Genomic DNA, 21,187 nt, shown 5'->3' with positions numbered 1-21,187 from the left:
ACAGAATACTTTAGTAGATGTTTTCACCCATAAAAGAACCACATCAAATCGTAAAGAGGCGCACAGATCATCAGTATCTCCAGCTAGTCGCGCCGTCCCTAGGATTCGTGACGCACACTTTGAGAAACACTATTCTAGAGGGTGAAAAAAGAGGGCGATTTCGAAATTTCTCAAACGTTTTTTCAGTTATATGCAAAAATTATGTGCGATTCGGTTAATAAATTGGATGAGTTGGTGCGTGATCGGTAATTAATCTTCTCACCACCGTCCTCTGTTGTTGACTTAAAACACTAATTTCTAAATTGATGCGTATTATAGAAATATTTTTATCTCATTTATTGGAAAAAAATGTGTTGACGGCTATTATATATATATCAATAAAATTTATTATAGTTTAGCTCAATCATAGCAAAATTTGATGCAGTCAAATACTGGTTAATTTATTTTTATTTTATGAAATAAATATAACGACCTTTGCGTTTAAGTATCGATTTAAACGATCTAAGCTGTTTGAACGTATTCTTCTTATACGATTCAATAACTATCTCGAATCTTCTAATTTTCTTCGTCCTGAGCAGCATGGATTCAGAAGAAACCACTCCTGTGTCACACAGCTGCATCGAGTTGTAGAATTCGCAATACAAGCCTTCAACCACAAGGAATTCACCTGTGCAATGTGCTTGGACATTAGCAAGGCGTTTGACAAAACGAATCACGTAACTCTGTTGGCCAAGCTTGTTGAATGCGGTTTTCCTGACCACTACGTGTTGTTATTCAACAGCTATCTTAAAGACAGGCATTTTCTGGTAAAAAATGGAAATGCTTGTTCTTCTGTTCGTCCAATAAGAGCCTCGGTTCCCCAAGGATCAGTTCTTGGGCCTCAGCTCTTCTCCATCTACATCAATGACTTCCCTGCCCCCCAAGTGGGCGGCATACTGGGACTCTTTGCTGATGATGCAATTATTATCACCAACAACAGAAAATCTGATAAATGCAGAGAAAATCTTCAGGAGACTCTAGAGGAGGTTGAAGACTGGTGTGAGGATAATGCTGTCGAGCTTAATCATGCCAAGTGTCAGTTCATCTGGCTAACAAGAAGAACCAAATTCACTAGAGCACCAATCTGCCTGGGCAGAGAAGCCATAAGACCTGTGAAGGAAGTGAAATATTTGGGATGTATTCTAAACCAATCATTATCCTTCGTTCCGCAAATAAATCACGTAAGAACTAAGGCTACCCAAACCATGGGAATGATGTCACGCATTACATTTCCAAGTGCAAGACTAACTCTTAAAAACAAAGTCATATTGTTTAAATCAATCATTAGACCTATCATGACCTACGCCGCCTCAGTATGGGCTCATGTTTCAAAAACCAACATGCAGCGTCTGCAAAGTCAACAGAATAAAATACTGAGAACTCTCCTGCTTGCACCAAAGTACATCAGAGGGGCTGACATTAGAAAAGACCTGAAGATTCCAACCATCCTCAGCTACATCCAACAAATCTCAGAGGATCACTTTGAAAGGATGAGGAACTCAGAATACGAGCATCTGAGAGAGCTGGTCGATTACAACCCACGTGAAAGACTAAAATTTCTCAGGCCTCAAAACGTGCTGCAGGTGCCATGGTCGGTGCGTTAGGGTCTGAACTACTGAGCTGTATAATCTTTGTCGATCTATCATAATATTTTTGTACTTTTAATTTGCTATCGAAATTATCGATCAACTGTATTGCATAGAGTGGCATTGTGGTTTGATGTACATGACTGATCTTGCACTGCACCAATTTGTATAATTTCGGCTAACACACTTGTTTTTCTATGACTTCTTTTGTATGTTAGATTTATTTTTTATTATTATTTTCTCATTAGTGCATTATGTAGCGTTTTGGTGAATTGTACATAAGTAATTTTCTTTTTTGTGTCCATTATAATATACATTTATCGCATAATATGTATGTGTATATATATATGTATATATATATATATATTTTTTTTTTACTACTATTGATTTTACTGATCAACTGCTCTATTGCATAGAGTGGCATTTTGGTGAAGTTTGGCTGATCTTTGTGTATTTTACTATTCTGATGGTAGCATTTATCGGACTGTATGTGTTTTTTTTCTTCTCTCTATTAACTTACAAGCACTTCACATCTACACAAACACGCACAAACTTGTCTATAACCCTCTTCATAGCTAGCAAGAGCAGTCTGTAAGTCGCCAGGCAGCCCCTTTGGGCTGGGCAGCGACGAGAAAAATTAAATTCTGTCTGTTCTGTCTGTATCGATTTTCTGCATCTCAAAATTAGTTTTCTTTTTAGCGTCTATCTTTGACAGCATGCCATTTTCTAATTTCACAAGTTTTAATTTTCCATTGTTTCTTTAATCCAAAAAATCAATTACTCATTAACGGCCGTATTCACCGATACAGTTTAAACTACAATCGCAGGTTAAAGATTACAGATCGACACGGATTGATTAAAATCCTGAATTTAACCAATCCGTTTCGATCTCACCTCCTCCTTTCACTTACGATTGCAGTTTAAACTGTGTCGGTGAATACGACCACTAATGTCGTAGCTTTTAGTCACTTTTGCTATTAATTATAAATGCCTTTTTTTTTTTTAATGCGTAAAAGAAAAAGCGGAAGAATGACTTAAGGAGAACGCAGAGACTTTTTAAGAATGAAACAGAGTATTCTATTCGATTTTTACACCGTCCCTGAACACTGTTCTAAAATCCTAAACCGCTCGTCTATCAGAATTCCCTAATCGGTGATCCTATTTGCATTCGGAATAATATTACCATTTAACTCGTTAGTGAAACGTGGGTTGTTAGACAAAAAAATGAGCGACCATGCTCTTGTCAACTGTGAAACTCATGCCCCATTCATTCGTCGATGCTGCGATCGTATTAAAATCGAATTTTCCAAAAAAAAATCGAACATATTCCTTGTTTTTTTAGTCGATAAAGTAAACTTAGGCTATTTTCATATCGTTTCTCATCTGTTAATTATAGAGCGTGATTCTTGACATCACAGAAAAAAAAATTCATTAATCAACAATTTTAAACGCATGGCATTGACATTTTCAATTTCTTGCCTTCAATGTTCCTAATCATACAAATGAATAAATCCCGATATTTATATAACATGATATCCACTCAAGTCCTCCGCAATGTGTCTGAAAAAGTAAAACTATACTTCTTTTACGATTGACAATTGCCTTAATTTTTAAAAATCAGATTTTTTTCCCAAATAATATTTTCTGTACAGTGAATGTTTGACAATGATTGGAAATTGTTGAACGTCTGTCGCAAAAGACGGAAATCCGTATAAAATTTACAAGAAAATACACCCAGAACCCCAATATTGCGATATTTCGATATCTGAGGGGGAAAAGGTAATACCGGACAAGAAAAAGGAGCGGAACGATTAGCTCTCTGAGAAACCAATAATTTCCCAAATTTTAAAATTTTCAAGGGGGAACGAATTTAATTACTTTCTGAGAAGTTCCACGGGTTGATATCGGAAATAAATTACCAGAAGGAAGATATCAAATTGAAGAGAAAAAATTGAGAGCAGAAACATTCAAGTGAAATTGATGGGGACGTTCCCATTTTAACGAGTCACCTGATCCTCTGGAGTCGTTAGTGATAATCTTCACAGTGAATATTTCCAATTGTTGGGATGGATAATATTGTTGAATTCGTGGAAATTATGATTCTGTGGAAAAATCGCATTCTATTTTGAATTTTATATGAAATCTGGATTGAGTTATATTTTTAGATATTGATTAGGATTTGTTTTTTACTTGTTTAAACGAAACGAAATTTCCATTTCGGCAATTATTTGGAAATATTTATAATATTTCGTAATGTTTTAAAAAGGGTTTTTCAACGTTTAAGGAACTGCGGGTCAAAACTGTTTTCTATGAAGCCCGAAGGCCAGCAAGTCATACTGCGGTATCTGGATGCACACAGTGCGGTCTTAACGGAGTTCCAACGGAGGAAAGGGCTCCGGGTTAAGCAGGGCGAACAAAATTATTCGGGGAATTTCATTTATTTTTTGCTGACTTTTTCATCAAATGTTAATTTTCATTCATTCTGAGTTTTCTCTCATTAAATATGAATCTCCGCTATATAATTCTGGAAATATTTTTTCAATGATTCTGGAAATATCCTTCATTGATTCTAAATGTATTTTTCATTAAATGCAGAAACATTCATTATAATAATTCTGTAAATATTACATAATTATTCATTATGGCATATTTTTCAGATCACTGGAGTAATCCGTGACAGTTCCAGATTACTCAAGTTGTCTGCGTCACATCTATAGATAACTTGAGTGATTTTCCGTGATGTGCAGTTTAACATCACTTGACTCGCCCGTGTGGCCCACTTCCAGATAAATAAAACGGCCCGCGGCTCATTCCCAGATCAATTGTGTGATCGATGGAATATTTACAGTTCACTTAAGTGACCTGCGGCGCTGTTCCAAAGCAAAAGAAGCACGCGGCCCAGTTCCTCATCACTTGACTAACCCGCAGCGCTGTTCCAGATCACTTAGTGGCCGTATTCAACGACATGGTTTAAACTGTAGTCACAATTTTTGGATTAGAGTGGTTAAAAACCTGAATTTAACCAATACATCCGTGCCGATCGCTTATCCAAAAATTGTGACTAGTTTATACCATAGTTTCCCAACCTTTTTTGTCACATCTCGCCCCCTTCAGAAATTTCCTCTCCCATCGCCCTCCAACGTAATCTAACTCATAGGATCCTATGTTATACCCGTATCTTCTACCGCCCTCCTGGAACATTCCATCGCCCCCCAGGGGACGTTAACGCCCACGTTGAGAATCACTGATTTAAACCATGTTGGTGAACACGGCCTACTTAAGTGGCCCGCTGCACGTTTTCAAACCGATTAAGTAGCCCACGCTATTCTAAAGGTCGATCGCCCTTAGTGTACATGATTCCATTAAAACCAGTAAGAACTTCGTTACCAAAATCAGTGCCGTTAATTTGTCATTAATGTGTATTACTAATTAAAGTGTTACACACACCCTATGTCTCCATGTTTATCCGCTATAACAAAATTTAAGTGTTGCTATTCACAGTGTTTTCGAACTTTATTGTATAATCGCCGTCAGTGGCATCCGGAAAAATAATTTTGAAGAGTAACTTCAATCCGCAACAAAATTTTAAGGGATAATTTCGTGAACAGAGGAGTATTTTTTTCATGAAAAACTGAGAAATATTAATTTAAAAAAATTACCTAAAACTGGAAAAAAAGTATTTTTTTTCACACCTAAACGAAATTTGCAGTGAAATTAAATTTTGATGAGTGTGTGCTGACGTGAACACTGTTTGGAGTATATATGTTACCGGCAAAGTATGAACTCCGAAGAAGCATTCCAGGCATTTTATAATTCAACAAGAATCTCTTGTTTTGTTTGGCTCGTTTGGCAAAATTTTGTCAGTGGATGTGTGTGTTATATGGAAGAAGATATTTCATACTTTGCCTGGATTGTGTTTATGCATTCTATAGAATGCCTAGGCAAAGTATAAAATAAAGCCGCTATTTTATACTTTGCCTGAAACAGCCAGGCATTGTATAGAATTCGCCAGTAACATATACATAAATTGTTGTCATCGAAATACACTTTATTTTGAATATCTATTGAATTTAATTTTTGTATTTTGATGTTGCTGAGTGATTGACTAATACTGTATATTGAATACTGAGAAAAGATGATAAAAATCACATTTCACAGGAACGGGAAATAGTTTCTTACGCTCAATGTACATCGTTTTTTAGAAACGAAGTTATACGATATAAATTTCATTTTCTGTTTGCATCATTTTTTTTTCATTCTCGTCTTAAGTATGAAGTTGCCGGAAGGCACCAAGCTGTCGCATAATGTAATAGGTTCTCCTCCTTGTCGTTTGTTATCGAGTCGCACTCGCATTTACGCAACTCACTTGATCCTGTTGCTCTCGCTCTTTCATTGCGTGTGTCCTCGGGAATCTTTCCAGAAAATATATTTCACTTCTTCTCCTGTTTAAAGTTATAGAAGCTGAGACATGGGACTTCCGTTTTCTTTTCTTATTTATCCGGGAAGAGAAATATTTATTTATTTTTCCTTTTTAAGTATTTCTACGACTTCGGATTTTTTTTTCTTTACAATACGTTTCGTTTTTGAATTTTTTTCGATTTTTTTCTAAATGTTTGATTTTTTTTCTAATTTTGAAAGTGGTAAGGTTTTGTACATATAAAAAATTAAATTAACCTCACCCTCTCACGACAGTTGTTCGTTGATGGTACGATAGCATTGTGACAGTGATTAACGTTGAATAATAAATGCGAGATAATGAATACAGTCCACGTTGCTTAATATGATCACATTGGGACTTTTTGATAACAATAGCCGAATCATAAATATACGGGTGATTATAATTAAAGTTCTCATACTCTGAGTAGTTTTTTTTTTCAAAATGGCTTAAAGGGTGGGTCGCAATGAATTTCTTAAAGAGAAATTTTGAGTTCTTACCCTTCAAATTGCATTGAAATTAACAGAAATCGATTATTACAACGTATACAGGTATTTTATTTCGAAATTTTTTTTTTACAAATATTTTTTGCAATAGTTTTTTTTTTCCTCCCATGCCCCCCCCCCTCCCGCGTACGTTTCTAATCTCACCAATATGCGTTAGGAGGTAGGGAGCAGTGCTGACTTTTTCTGACAAAAATGGCTAAAATTTTTCTAACGTAATACTTTAACGGCCCCTTATATAGCACCCGTTCTGGTGAACGTATTCCATTAAAACTTGTTATTATGCACCATGGGAAAAGAAGAAAATTCAATAAAAAATAGAGATATATATGTCGGAAATTGAACCATTTATTTGTTTCATAAATCTCTCTACAGCCAGGTTTTGGTCAGTGAAGGAGCAAAATCCGGAAAGGAGCCATTTTTTCTTCCTGCTTTAGGTACATATTTAAAATTATGCATTGAAAGAGCATGAAATCTTTCAATTAAAAAAAATTAAATTAAATTTATTTTCTATTTTTAGTTGATGTTATTTTTCAAATTAAATTAATTACTTTTAAATTGAATAATTTATTTTAGTTCATTTAAAAATGTAAATTGTATTCTATGTTTTTTGTTTTTATACAAATACAAACACCAAAAACACAACTGGAAAATCGCCCGAAAAGCTGAGTGGAAAAAAAAATTAGATTAAAATATAAAAATTTTATAGTAGAATGAAAAAAAAACGAAAAGAAAAATTTTACATATATTCTCTCTCTCTCTCTCTAAAATTATTCGCGGTGCGGTAGCCCAGGTCGTTAAGATACTCTCCTAAAGTAGGCCTACAGAAGGATGTTTAGAGGTGTCCCGAGTTCGATACCAGCTTCATCCTTGTCAGAAACTTTCCTGACAGAGGGGTGCAACAGATACGGCGAAAAGGCAAGAGAAAAAAAGATTCCTACCGCAGGGAGTTCCACACCAACCTCTCGGTGAGTATAAAAAAGGTCACCGTTTGGAATCGGGAATGAATTGTAGGTCCCGATCTAATTAACCTTTGTGAGCAAAAAATGACCGTGATGCGAAAAATTGTAAAGAGATATCTTTTCGATCCCTTCATCTTCGGTGGTTTGACATGTTTTTCTAATAAGTTATTCGTAAATAGCGCTGTTATTTCAATAAATCTTTTTATTCCACTGTGGAATCAGAATTTCCGATAAGTCGAACTTTCTTGTGCAGGGCCCATGCCGATTTTTTTTTCTGTATCGTTCCAATTTTTATTAGATGTATTAGCGGAAATGTAGTGAGTGGCATGGTGGCAAGATGCTCGTCTACCGCCGTGAAAGTTGCCGTCGCGGTCCCACGTTCAAACCAGCACCTCCTAGAGATAGTAGGCCATAGTTTCCCAACCTTTTTTGTCCCACCACCCACTTCTTCAGAAATTTTTTTCTTCCATCGCCCCCCAACGCAATCTAACCCATAGAATCCTATGTTAAATCCTTAGCTTCTACCACCCCCTGGAACATTGCATCGCCCCCCCAGGGGGCGTTAACGCCCACGTTAGGAATCACTGTAGTAGGCCTCCGCACGGGTTCCCAGGTTCATCTGTAACGTCATTAAGACTGCCGACCAAGTTTGTCACATTTTGAATCACAGCATCCTATTTCGTTTCTTCTTACTTTGGTGTGGAATCTTCCTGATTGGCTCACAAATACCGCATGGTGATTGGATGTGGGGCGCAGAACTCGCCAATTCTGATCCCGATCATTTGTTTTCGGAATAACGATGATACTGGCACGAGCAGGGAATTTTTTTTCGCTGAATATTCTGAAGGAAAATGGACTACTTTTTAACGTCACAAGGGGTCCTTCTATCTCTAGGAGGTGCTGTTCAAACCCAGGTAAGAATGTAGAATGTAGATGGCAAGATATTTCCCTAACGAGCTTGAGGCTACCGCCGATAGATGGCGTCGTCATTTCCAACAGAAATCATTAATGACTGAATTCAGTAAATTGCAATACAGTGATATGGCTAGAGTTGGTGCTTGGTGAAACAGGTAAGAGTCGAACTGACGATAACTCGAAGTTTTTTTGGTCTGGTGCTACACATTCGACTTACCGAAATTTGTCTGTACAAAATGGAATTAACTCCAAAAATTGCAGGAAATTGTTTTTTCTAATAACCACTTATGAAAGAAGAAAACATTTGAATAAAGTCAAATTATTTTTAATTACCCAGGGTATTCAAGCATTTCATTCCTTTTCTACTTCTAACATAAAAGACAACTATATTTTGATACGTGTGTGGAATATACTTTTGTTATTCAAGGAGATGCATAACTTTTTTCTCTTTTCAAGTTTGATTCTCTCATCACAGAGTCTGTGTTTGTTGTAATTAGAAAAGAAAAAACCTTATAGTTTTTTTTTTCATCTGATAATGTTTTATATAAGTATTATTATTATATTATACTACCAAAAAAGAGTGAGAAACGGGTACAATTACAAAACATGCAGCCGCATTTACATGTAGAGGCCACAGGGAAATTACGGACCGAGTTCCGTCAAAATTGAGGAAATATATATTTTTCGTTTGAAGTTTTCATTTCGGATTCATTTATGCATTTTCTTGTTTCCTTCAGTAACAAGTTTTGAAATTACCTTTACGTCACGTCACTACAGCATTTGCAATAAGGGAGTGGGAGGCAAAAATTTTTCTTTGATGTTGATAATCAGCTTCTTACATGCGGTGGGAATATCATTTGAATATTTTTTTTCTACTTTCAAGATCACAGATAAGGAAACTGAAACATTCGATTTTTGTTATCTGCACATATTCTTTTTATCAGAAATAATATTTATGGAAATGAAAGGGATTTTTTTCTATGTGCGAATGCTCATCTATCATCGGAATTTAGCTGCTGTCGTATCTCGAAACAAAGTAATTTAATGCCTTTTGCGGTCTTTTTTAAGAAGAAATTGAGCTTACGTATTGGTGCGGCGGTCTTCAACGCATGGCCCGCGGGCGTAATTACAAAGCTTACTTTCTTTGTTCTACTAGAAAAATCAGCGAGCAGTGATTGGTTCCTGCGAGTAAAGAAAATAGCAAAACGTCACGAAGGGCAGGGCTTTTGGCGAAACCGCATTCCGCCAAATAACTCACCAACTTTTATACCGAGTAACAGAATCTCTCGTAAAAATATAAAAAAACAAATTTCCAATATTACTGTAGTAAATTCTTCCCTCTGTCGTGAGAGTCCTATACTCTACCAGTACACCGTAGCAGATACCGAATTTTGGCTGTAATTAAATAGATAAAAAAAAACGCCCTTTAACTTCGCCAAAAGAAATTTCGCCAAGTTCTTTTCTATAAGTGACGTATCGGTTCATTGCGACCAATCAGGAGACGTTAATTTCATCTTTTTTTTTCCTGGTATGCATCTAGGAATGTAAATGTTGTTTAGGCGCGACCCACAAGACACCCACAAGGCCCGCGGAACTTTTTGCCGTGGCTACAGATGATTTTTTGAGAAAATTGCTTGTTAACGTTGAAATAAGATGTAGATTAAAAAAAGTCGTTAACCATCTCTGCCTTACTTGGAACATTACCGGGAGTTCAGGGCTTGGAAGTCAAAACCATATTTGGAGACGCCCTGATTTAATATATTTCGGAAAACAAACGTTTGTATATACAAAAAGGAATGCATAATGTAATTAAATAATTTCCAGGGATGCTGGAAAACGTTTAATGAAAGAAATAGTTATTTTTTTTTAATTCTTATATTGAACGACAGAAACATTGAGAGAAGGAATTTCAATAATTAGGGGAAATATTTGGAATTAATGAGAGGAAAAAAAACTCAGAACTACTAAAAATGAGAGATGATATTTTTTCTCGACCCGAAATATACTGAGAAATTGAATTTTCTGGATGCCGAAACTAATATTTGCAAAGAAAAGTGATTTTTTGTCTCCTCCGGGAAAGACGCCTTCAAGGGGACCCGGGTTCGATTCCCGGAGGAGACAAATCACTTTTCTTTCCAAATATTAGTTTTCACATAACATCCAGAAAATTCAATTTCTCAGTATATTAAAATGATTTCCGAATTGCAAAAATTAGTCGCAGAATTGTGAGAGGTAACGATTTCAAGAACTAGGACAAAAATAATTTTACAGTTAATGAAAGAAAAAATTCGGAACTATTGAAAGGAAACTGAAAATATATTTGAATTTGAGATATTGAAAATTTTTGATAATTATCAAAAAAAAAACAATCAAAAATTTTCGGCATTGTTATAAATATTCAATTTAACTTTTTTCAGAAATATGAAAAAAGTAATTAAAAATTTTCAAAATTTATTAAAAAATAATTTAAAGATTTCAAAAAATTTTCAGAAATGACTCCACTCTACACAAGTCCAAACATTACACAGAAACAAGCTTCACGTCAGGTTCACTACACATATACACACATTCCAACATGTACCAATTCGTTAGAAGTTCCGCATAGGAATATGAAGGAGGTGCATTTGTGGTTCAGTAGTACATCTTTATTCTTGATGCTACAAACCGGATTTTATTCAAAAATGAAAAGCGAGAAAGAAATAATGGAGGACAAGGATAATCAGAGAGATAGACGGCTTTTCTTTCTATAAGGAAGGCAGTGTCGTGTTTACAGTGGTGTAGATGATAGTAGGCTTGCCCAGTTTGCAAGGCATCCTGCGGTGGCACCTGGCGGTGACCAGATGGTTTTTTTTTTCCGAGTCCACCTCGGCATAATATCCAGAAAGTAGCTGTTTCTTTGGAAAGAATAATCTTTCAGATGACGAAAGAATCAATCAAAGAATTAATAATAGGGGAGATCATAATTCAAAATTCCAAAAAACAAACATAAAGATTCTTATAAAGTTATTAGATTCTTATGTAATTTTTTTTAACAATAATAAAGAACATAGAATTTTATTTAGAATACAAATAGCCAACCGGAAAAGTTTTGTCATCCATTTGAATTTGTTTCTGTCACACAATCAACGAGAAATGTCTCCACGAACAAGTCGAAATATTGTCCAACATTTCAAAATGTCTCCGTCGCTCAAGCAATTAGAAGCCATTCAAATTCTTAGCGTAAGAAAAATGTTTCAGACGTGACACGGAGACAGGGGAAAAAAAATTCCAGCGGAACTGTGAAGATTGTCAAGGCGTGTTAATGCTTCCCAAAGGCGTCCTCGGGTTCGATCGGACCCGCAAAAAAAAATTACTTTAAAAGAAGAAAAGAGCTACAATGTTTCAAGACCCGTGGAGAAGAGGCATTAAAGCAATTTGCCAGAGAAGAATCGACTCATTAGATTCGAAAGAGAAAGAGAAGTAGAGAGATAGATAGAGCTAAAGCTGCGTGCCAAATCGATTGTATAGGCGATTTAATCCGCTTATACTTGATCGATATCAACGTACAGCTGATGTGATTGTGAAATTGTAACTCACGAGCAGAGAGAGAGAAGAGAGTGAAACGATAACCATTTACAGAGAGGGGAGCTTGCAATTTTCGGGAAACATCTACAATAGAAATCTGGAAATGGTCATAATTACATTTCTGCAAATTGAATAACCAGGAAAACATCACTTCTTTCATACGAGTTTTGTTCTTGAATATTCTCGAGAAAATTCTGATTCGAATGAATGATAAACATTGGAATGCCTATTTGCCTCGGAAAACTTAAAAACGAATTCCTTCCTTAATTAAATTGATCTTGGAGAAACAATTGAAAGTTTTTGGTAATTAGCAGTAAAATTTTGCGTTTACAGTGTAATTGTGCAATTACATCTTCTGAGAAATGAATCCGAACAACGAAAAAAATTTTGAAAAATTTACTTATAAAGGAAATTAGATAAAATATATCGAGCTTTGTTTTTTCGCATATTTATCACATGTTTAATCATAGAAAAATTAACAAACTGTTCTCAAAAATTATTGAATTTTTATGACATAATTACTGAAGAAATCATGTTATAAATGTCATTTATCGTGCTTCAAAATCTTTTTTTAAATCAAGTCACTGATGTGATTGTTAAATCGTAACACGGGAAGAGAGAGAGAACGGTAGCCATCTAGAGAGAAGGGTGGTTGTAATTTTTTTGAAAAACACCTACAATATAGAAATCTCGAAGTAATCATAATTGCATTTCTGCAAATTGGATAACCAAGAAAATATCACTTCTCTAATCCGAGTTCTGTTCTCGAATATTCTCGAGAAAAATCTGATTGCGATCAATAGTAACACTGCGATGTCTATTTGCCTTGAAAAGTTAAAACCAAATTTCTTCCTTAATGAAAATAATATTGAAGAAATAGGTAATGGAAATTTTGGCAATTAGCAATGAAATTTACGTTTAATATGTACAATATCTTCTGGGAAATGAATTCAAACCGCGAATAAATGTGAGGTAAAACTTACTTTTGAAGAAAATCAGATACGATGTTTCGAGCTTCTTTTTTTTAATTCATTTTATAATATCCTCGCATATTTCGATATAGAAAAAGAAGATTGGTATCAAAAGTTATTTTTGAATTTTCATGAAATAAATACCGAAGAAGCCATACCATATAAATACCATTAATTTTGCTTCAAAGTTTCATACTTTAATCAAATATTTCTTCTGATCAAACCATAAACACATTAATTAAAGTATTTATTGAATTTAAAATACATTAAAATGTATATTATTCACTAGAACTTAATGGAATTAAACTTAAAGTAATTCGTATACAATTTGATCTTTAAAGATTTCTTTCAGATATAAAATTGTTAAAAATGATGAATTTTCGGTACACAGGGTGGATGAGAAGCCCTGGGCTTATTTCAGAAATTGATAACAAATCAACCGATTAATATAAAAATATACATAAAATATATCAGACTAAAATATATATATATATATATATATATATATATATATGTATATATGAAAGTTCAAAATTTCATTTTAAGTGGCCTATTTCAAAAACTTTGCCTGTAGAGATTTCGCCTTCTGAAAAGGAATGGATTTTGTACCATATGTAAATACCCTATTATGCATTTTGTTTGTGTAACATTTTTCAAATTCTCGTTTAACGTATTTTGTGTGATCTATTCCCTATGGCCATTGTATATTATAACCAGTATAAATTGTTTGTAATGTATTTTACTTGATTGAAATCTTTTAATGTTTCAGAGTGGGATGGCATGTTCAGTAGAGCCACTTGCTGTCATGTACATGTACTATACTGTATTTCAAGTGTTTCCTCCCTCTGTCCCAATACGCCAAGGTATGTATGTACCCCAGCGATAGAAGGGTTCCTCTGCCTGGGACCTAATAACCTTTCTTTTTCTCCTTTTTGTAAGTACTTAAGGTACTCGTGTGTGAAGACAGTCTGCGAAACGTTTCTGTTCGAGAAGGTGTTATTCTTGTGCCTGTCTTTATTGCAAGAGTTTCGTTGTCGCTTTTCGCAAATTTTTAATCCTCACATGAGCTATCGACAGGTCATTCGGTCCCCACATTATTTCAAATTCTATCCGATGCACCAGCTCTAGAAAATCGAACGAGATAATGTGTGACGCCGGAGCTGAACTGCGTAGTTCTCACTTGCCCGGTCTCCCGGCATCAAAAACGCCTTTGAAATAAATTTCTTTATAAAAATCGCCTCGTTATACATCAACTTTACAGGATAAATAAGCGTAAGTAATGGTGGTCCATTAGAGAGTTCTGTTTTGTAAATTACTGGTATAATCAAGAAGGTAAAATAACCAAAGAAAAAAAACAACTCCGTTTCGAAAACGAATATTTTATTCGAAAGCGGGGCATATGGTCAAACACATTTTCTCAGCAGGGAATTGTGTGCGGCTTTCTAAAGACAAGATAGGTTTATCCCAAGATCTCCTAGGATACAGCTCTGTCAGCCTCCCACCAGGGTCGTCTTTGGGGGCGGCACATAAGACTTTGCACCCGGGCGGCGGGTAAGCTCTAGCCGCCCGTGTGCGGTAAAGTAACCGAGATAATGATTCGTGTCCCCAAGAAGACAGATGGCTTTTAGCACCCGAGTGGTTTCACGGTATGCACCACCATGAAGGTTATACCGTCAGGGTTTACGGGTGCAATCCAGGGGGATAACATCGAAAACGTTCTTTACTTGCCTAGCCTAGGGCGATTTCTTTTCCCTCTCCAACACCACCGGTTGGCAATTAAACGTTCGGCCGAATATCAATTCATGTCACATTTTTGCGAAATCCGTTTTATCACTGAATAGCGTTCCCATATAGCTTCCGTTACACTTTTCTAAAGTAAGTTCCTGCACAAACCAACAGGAGAAGTTGGTATGTACCTTTACATAGCTGCAATTCACGCAAAAAAGTTGTTTCCCAAATTCAGCAATGACTTTTATTGTATCTCCTCTAAAGTTTGGAAAAACGACACAGACCGTTGTTCGGTAGAACGCTTCAAATATTTCCGTATGGCGATATGACCGGAGTTGGTGTGCGGTAAAGTAGCAGAGATAATGATCCGCACAACCTTATAAACTTCCTTATAACCGGCCTTACAACCTTCCTTCAACCTTATAAACCGGCTTCTGAAATGAAAGAAAACAGCCATAGAAACAAATGCTAGGGACATTCTCCATTGGCAGAACGAAAAACAAACTACTTCTACGTACCAAGCTAGCCATTGTTAAAAATTAAGCGGTCTCCTCTCTCTTTTAACATGGTTAAAAACTTTCTTATGTAACATCATTATTAAAAGCATAATTTTTTTATCCATTGATTTATTTCAAATGATTCCCACATATATTTGATTGTGTATGCTACCGTATATCCCAGTACAAAATTTCCCATATCTCCAACATTTAATGTTTTACACATCTTCTAAAACACAGCTTGCGTGCATGATAAAATTGCATGAAATCAATGTAACTGAATAACGAATGATTAAAATATACGAAAGTTCATCAAATGATGAAAAGTACTAAGACTTCATCGTTTCACTCTGATTCAAAATTAAATTTTAAATTTTAAAAATCCAAAATTTTGAAATATTTTTTTTATAAACATGGATCTCACATCTTTTTTATCATTTTGTGAACTGATCAGTTTTTTTTTTTGTTTGTTTTTTGTAATCATTTTTATTCAATTTCAATTACTATTATTGTTTTTAAATATGTTTTTCAAATGTTTAAAAATCACATTGAATAGTTTTGGTGACATTGTTGGAGTTTTCATGTATATAAACATATAATTTTTTCTCTAAAATGGAAATATATTGGAAAATATGCTGCAAACTTTTGTTGTAAAAACTTTTGTTGTAATTTTTGCAATTTGTGGCAAAGTAGGTGAATTTAGTGGAATTGAATTGTTTAATATAGTAGATATTGAGAATATTTGCAATCTTCGAGATTTATTTTTGAAAGTATGTGTAATCTGATGTGGTAAAAGATGTTTTAACCCCTGTAAACTGTTGGCAATGTAAACCAGTATACTGATATTGTTTTGTAGTAGTGAGAATATTTTATTGTGAGTGTGTATAAAGGGTTATATATAATTTTTAAAAAATCACCGATGGTTGTTTTTAAGCAACCATTTTGCCATCGACTGATCAATATCTCTACCTAACTAGAGAAGCCAAGACGGAGAAGACGCTCAGTGCTCGGCACTTCGCACAAACTAGCAACGGCAAACGGCAAATTATTCAATTTCATTGATTTCCTGCAATTTTATCACGCGCACAATCTGTTTTTAATGCAATTTGTAAAAGTGTTGGAGATGTGTAAAATTTTTTAGTATCATAGGATAGCATACATAATCAAATAAACGCGGTAAAAGATAGAAGTAAATCAAAGGATGAATAATATTTTTTTAATAATATCTCTACATAAAAAAGTTTCTTTCCAAACTAAACGTGCCCTTAATTCAAAATACGAATAAAAACAGAATTTTAAAACACAGCTCGATGCAATTACAATGAATCAACATTAAACAATAGTAAATCACACCTTCATAGTTGACTTAAAAGGAAAAACAACGCAATTTTAATTAAAACCATTTCAGAATTGAATTTATACCTTTTGTTTCTTAAAGAAAGAGCAAAATAACTAAAAAGAACCTCTAAGAATTTTTTTTTTCTTATGAGTTTCTTTGTTTTTAATAAAAGGTGGCAGTTTTAAAATTCATGTTCAGCCATAAAAACACACACACACACACACACACACTACTATTCATTCCGAGGAATGATCTGAAGGAAAGCTATAAATTTTTCTTTTTGTTCTACGAGAAGTCTTTTTATTCCTCTTTAAGAAGCTCCGGTTCCAAAGTGAAGTTTAATGCTGGATACCGTAAGTACAGTTGAATAATAAAGTATTTATTTATTTTGAATGCATATACACAATATTCTCAAGAAAGAAATATGATTTAGTATAAATATTAATTGATGCATTCTTATTTTAATCTACTATTACGTAATATTAAAGAAAAAAATGTACTTAATGGTCGAATTTAACATAAAAAGTTATTTATGAAACCATTAGGTACGTACATAAATTTAAATTCAGTATCCTTAAATAATATTTAAGTTTTCACCGGTGCAAACTTTTTTTCAACTTCTAGTGAGTTAAAACATCGTAATGCAGTGTATTTATTAAATGGATTCAATCCCTAAAATATACCGAAATTATGTAAATTTCAGTTGGCACCCCGTTACCACCATTCAAGGTTCAAAGGATGTACGAAGCCTTTCTCGCTTGTCGCAGAAATCTACGTTCTCACAAGATTCCTGCCACAAAGAAAATGCCTTAGACCAGGACTGAACAAATCGCAAAACAATCTAAGCGCTAGAATAATTTTTCGGTATAAAAAGATTTACCCAAAGAAAAGGGTCCAAAGTAATGTGCCTTTTGAATTTTCCAGGGCACAGTGACCATCTTTCATGTTGGCAGATATGATGTTATAAATTCCAAGCATTTTTTGCTGTTCGTATGGCCGTATTCGCCTACAGTATTTAAACTACAATCGCAGGTAAAAGGATTAGCGATCGACACGGATTGGTGTCAATTTAACCAATCCGTTTCGATCTTCAACCCTTTCACCTGTGATTATAGTTTAAACCGCGCGTTGGTGAATAGCATACATAACTTCGTCAAACATCGTCAGCCTGCAATTTAGTACCTACAGAAAGAAAATTTTGGGTGAAAATTCCAATTTTTTATTCGCCGTAGCACCTGGGGAGGAGGGGATTTGTCCAGTCCTGCCTCAGACCATGGTCTAATAGGAAAAACTGGAAACTGCCTATAACTCATAGAATGCCGACCATGAAAGCCTTAGAACTAATTACTCAAGAAAGGATGACGTCACTCTCCGCTATCCATACGAAGAAAGAGAAAGAATTCAACTACCTTTTTCCGGGAAATCGAACCCATGTCCTTCCACTTTCCGGGTGAACGCCCAAGACCACTAGTCTACAAAGGCAACGAATCTCTCAATCGTTCCTTGGAGCTCGCGTACACTGAAAGGAACCGTACATGGATGGCCGGACTAGACTCAGGCCAAGCTCACAACTGCTGACGCTGCCACCAGATGGCGACTTATGAAAGGATCACGTCACTCCATACGAATGTTTATAACAACTAGCTGTTGCGAAGATGAATTCAGCCAGCATCTCCTAGAGATAGAAGGCCTCTGCAGTGTTTGCCATAAACGTCATTCAGACTACCTAGCAAGTTTGCCACATTTTGAAGCACAGCATCCTATTTCGTTTCTTCTTATTTTGGCGTAGAATCTTCCTGATTAGCTCACAAATACCGCATAGTGATTGGATGTGAGGCATAGAAATCGCCAATTCTGAGTGCGAACATTTCTTTTCCTCACAACGATGATACTACTTTACCGCACACCAACTCCGGTCACATATCGCCAACCAGAGGAGGTGGGTGGGAAACAACGATGATACTGGCACGAGCAGGGAATTTTTTTCCCTGAATATTCTGAGGGAAAATAGACTACTTACTGACGTCGCAAGCAGACTGCAGAGACCTTCTATCTCTAGGAGGTGCTGATTCAGCTGCCTTTGCAGACTTCATAAGTCGCCATCTGGTGGCAGTGTCAGCAATTGTGAGCTAGGCCTGAGTCAGGTCCGGTAAATACACGGTCCCGTTCAGTGCACACGATCTCCAATCAAAAATTGAGAGATTCGTTGCCTATGTAGTCTAGTGGTCGAAGGATTTCACCCAGAAAGTGAAAGGACGTGGGTTCGATTCCCCGCAAAAAAAGGGAGTTGAATTTTCTCTCTTTCCAAAAATTCATCTTCGCAACAACCAGTTGTTAAAAACCTTCGTACATATTATTAAGTTTACATTCGATTTCAGTAACAAAAAATACAAAAAACATCGCAAATCAGCCCTTGCTTCAGGTAATTTATATATACGGGTAATTTTGAATTTGAATGTCACCAGATTAATAAAATGCCAAAAACTTTTCATTTTAACCATTGGACAAAATCTTATAAATTTCTTGAAAATAGCTATCAACGAACATGTAGGGAAACATCGTTTGAATCACCTGAACCACATTCAACGTAAATAAAAAATAAACATTTTATCTTTAACTTTTCATAATACATTTTTAAATCTCTCAAGTCATCAATAAGTAATTGTTAATTTTTCTTCGAAAATAGTAAAAAAAATTCAAGTTTCAAATCTTATTTCATTTTCATTGGTTTCAAATGCAATCAATTATTAAAGAAGTAGTATTCAATTCAGTGAGATTATTTCTTTAAAAAAAATTATACTTCCAATTATTATTCGAATACATTGAATTTATCATCCGTTAAAAAAAAAAATAACTAGAGATACAAAAACCCGATGTATTGGAATGATTATCGTTTATAGTTATCAACTCCAGCCTATTTGAATATTACATATAAAAATGAATTCTCTTTTAATAGAATATTTTTCCAAATGATTTCAAATTAAACTCAGCTTTTCGCAGAATGGAACAAAGGCAATTTGAAATGAACATTGGGAAATGAAATTGCCGTAAATTTTTTTCCTTTAAAAATATATTTATTCATATCAAATTTCAAGGAAAGCAATTTTCTCTGTCGTCATATTATTTACATTCCTTATAAAAGGAATATTAAGAAAAGAAATAAAAACTCTCTCGCAGTAAAAGAGTTTCCGAAACGTCAAAGCAAGTTTTCTTCTCCATAAGAAATAATTTTTCCGTAAAAGAGGGAAAAACTAAAGAGAAAAAAATAAACGGTAAATATTAGCTCAAGTTTCGACTCTCGCTGTTGCAATGATTATTAAATATTCATTTCAAATTTTCGACGTCTAGACTTTGGCATCCGACATAAAATATATTAAAGATGAGCTGTCGCGTTGTTCATTTTTACTAAATTTTATGAATTTTATACCAGGATGTTATTTTTGAACTTTACAACAATAACCGTTGAATTTTCGTGAATGTCATTTCCTTGTTTATTCATATTGGAAATGCATCAACATGATTTAACTGATATTAAAGTACATAAACGCGGAGTGCAATTTTTGGAATATTTACGAATGTCTTCGTTCCGTTCATTGAATTGCCCGTAAGTCGAGCAGTTACGATTAATAAGTATGCTTCGCAATGGCCTGTGATATAGCCAAAGATGAAAACGGGAATTTTCAAACCCAGTTATCATCGATAAGCATTCAGCATAATTATCCTCGAATAGAGTGTCCGGTATTTCAGTGTACCTTCGCATTTTGTGAATAAACTTATCTTAGAAATAAGAGTTAAGGGAGTGACTGTCTAAGTTGGTGTTCCACCGAGAATCTTGAGCACATACAGGGTTGAAACGAGGTGTTTGAACCTCTAATTCCATTTCCCAAGGGTGCCTTGAATTTGAACTTTTTTCGTATTGAATTTTTGGTTTGGCATTGTAACAAAAATAGCGTTAAGGGAAAAACCATCTTTCGGGGAAAAAGACAAAGAACGTAAAACTGAAAAATAAAATATGTTAAATGTTTTCGAATTCTGCTAATCATCTGCAAATACTGTGCTATCATCTTCATATAAATGTGCTATCGTCTTCATAAATGTGATATTGTCTTCATAAATGTGCTATCGTCTTCATAAATGTGCTATCATCTTCAGCACATGTACTATCATATTCATATGAAAATAAGACATAATCCGAATATTTTTTTCACCAATTGCAAGTGGTTTTTGTCATTTGGGTGAACATTTATATTTTTTTGTACAACAGTTTCAGTCCGAGTAGTCAAGTTACTAAAAAAGCGACAGGAGCTCCGAATGAAAGCTATTAGAAAATTTTACGATGCTTTTATACGACACATTTCTTATAACACACTTATGCCACATTTCCTATTCTAATACTGTGCTGAGAATCCATTTTTTACTATTTCCTATGCTAACGCTAAGAATGCGTTTTTTAAAGTGCAGAATTTTTAATTTCAGTCATCAAAACATTTAATCGAATACATTGATTCCGCAAAGTATCAGCAGTCTTATAGTTTCTCCCACGAATGCCATTATTATAAGAAAAGAATTAGAGAACTAAATGGATCCGAACAAGTTGAGTGGGAACAATTACTTCGGAAAATTTGCTGAAGAAATAAAAAAAAAATGG

Source organism: Pholcus phalangioides, unplaced genomic scaffold (assembly GCF_987345545.1).
Source record: "Pholcus phalangioides strain wild (caught in Gottingen) unplaced genomic scaffold, Ppha-v1.0 ptg000024l_1, whole genome shotgun sequence".
NCBI classification, from domain to species: domain Eukaryota; kingdom Metazoa; phylum Arthropoda; class Arachnida; order Araneae; family Pholcidae; genus Pholcus; species Pholcus phalangioides.
This window is presented reverse-complemented; position numbering follows the sequence as displayed.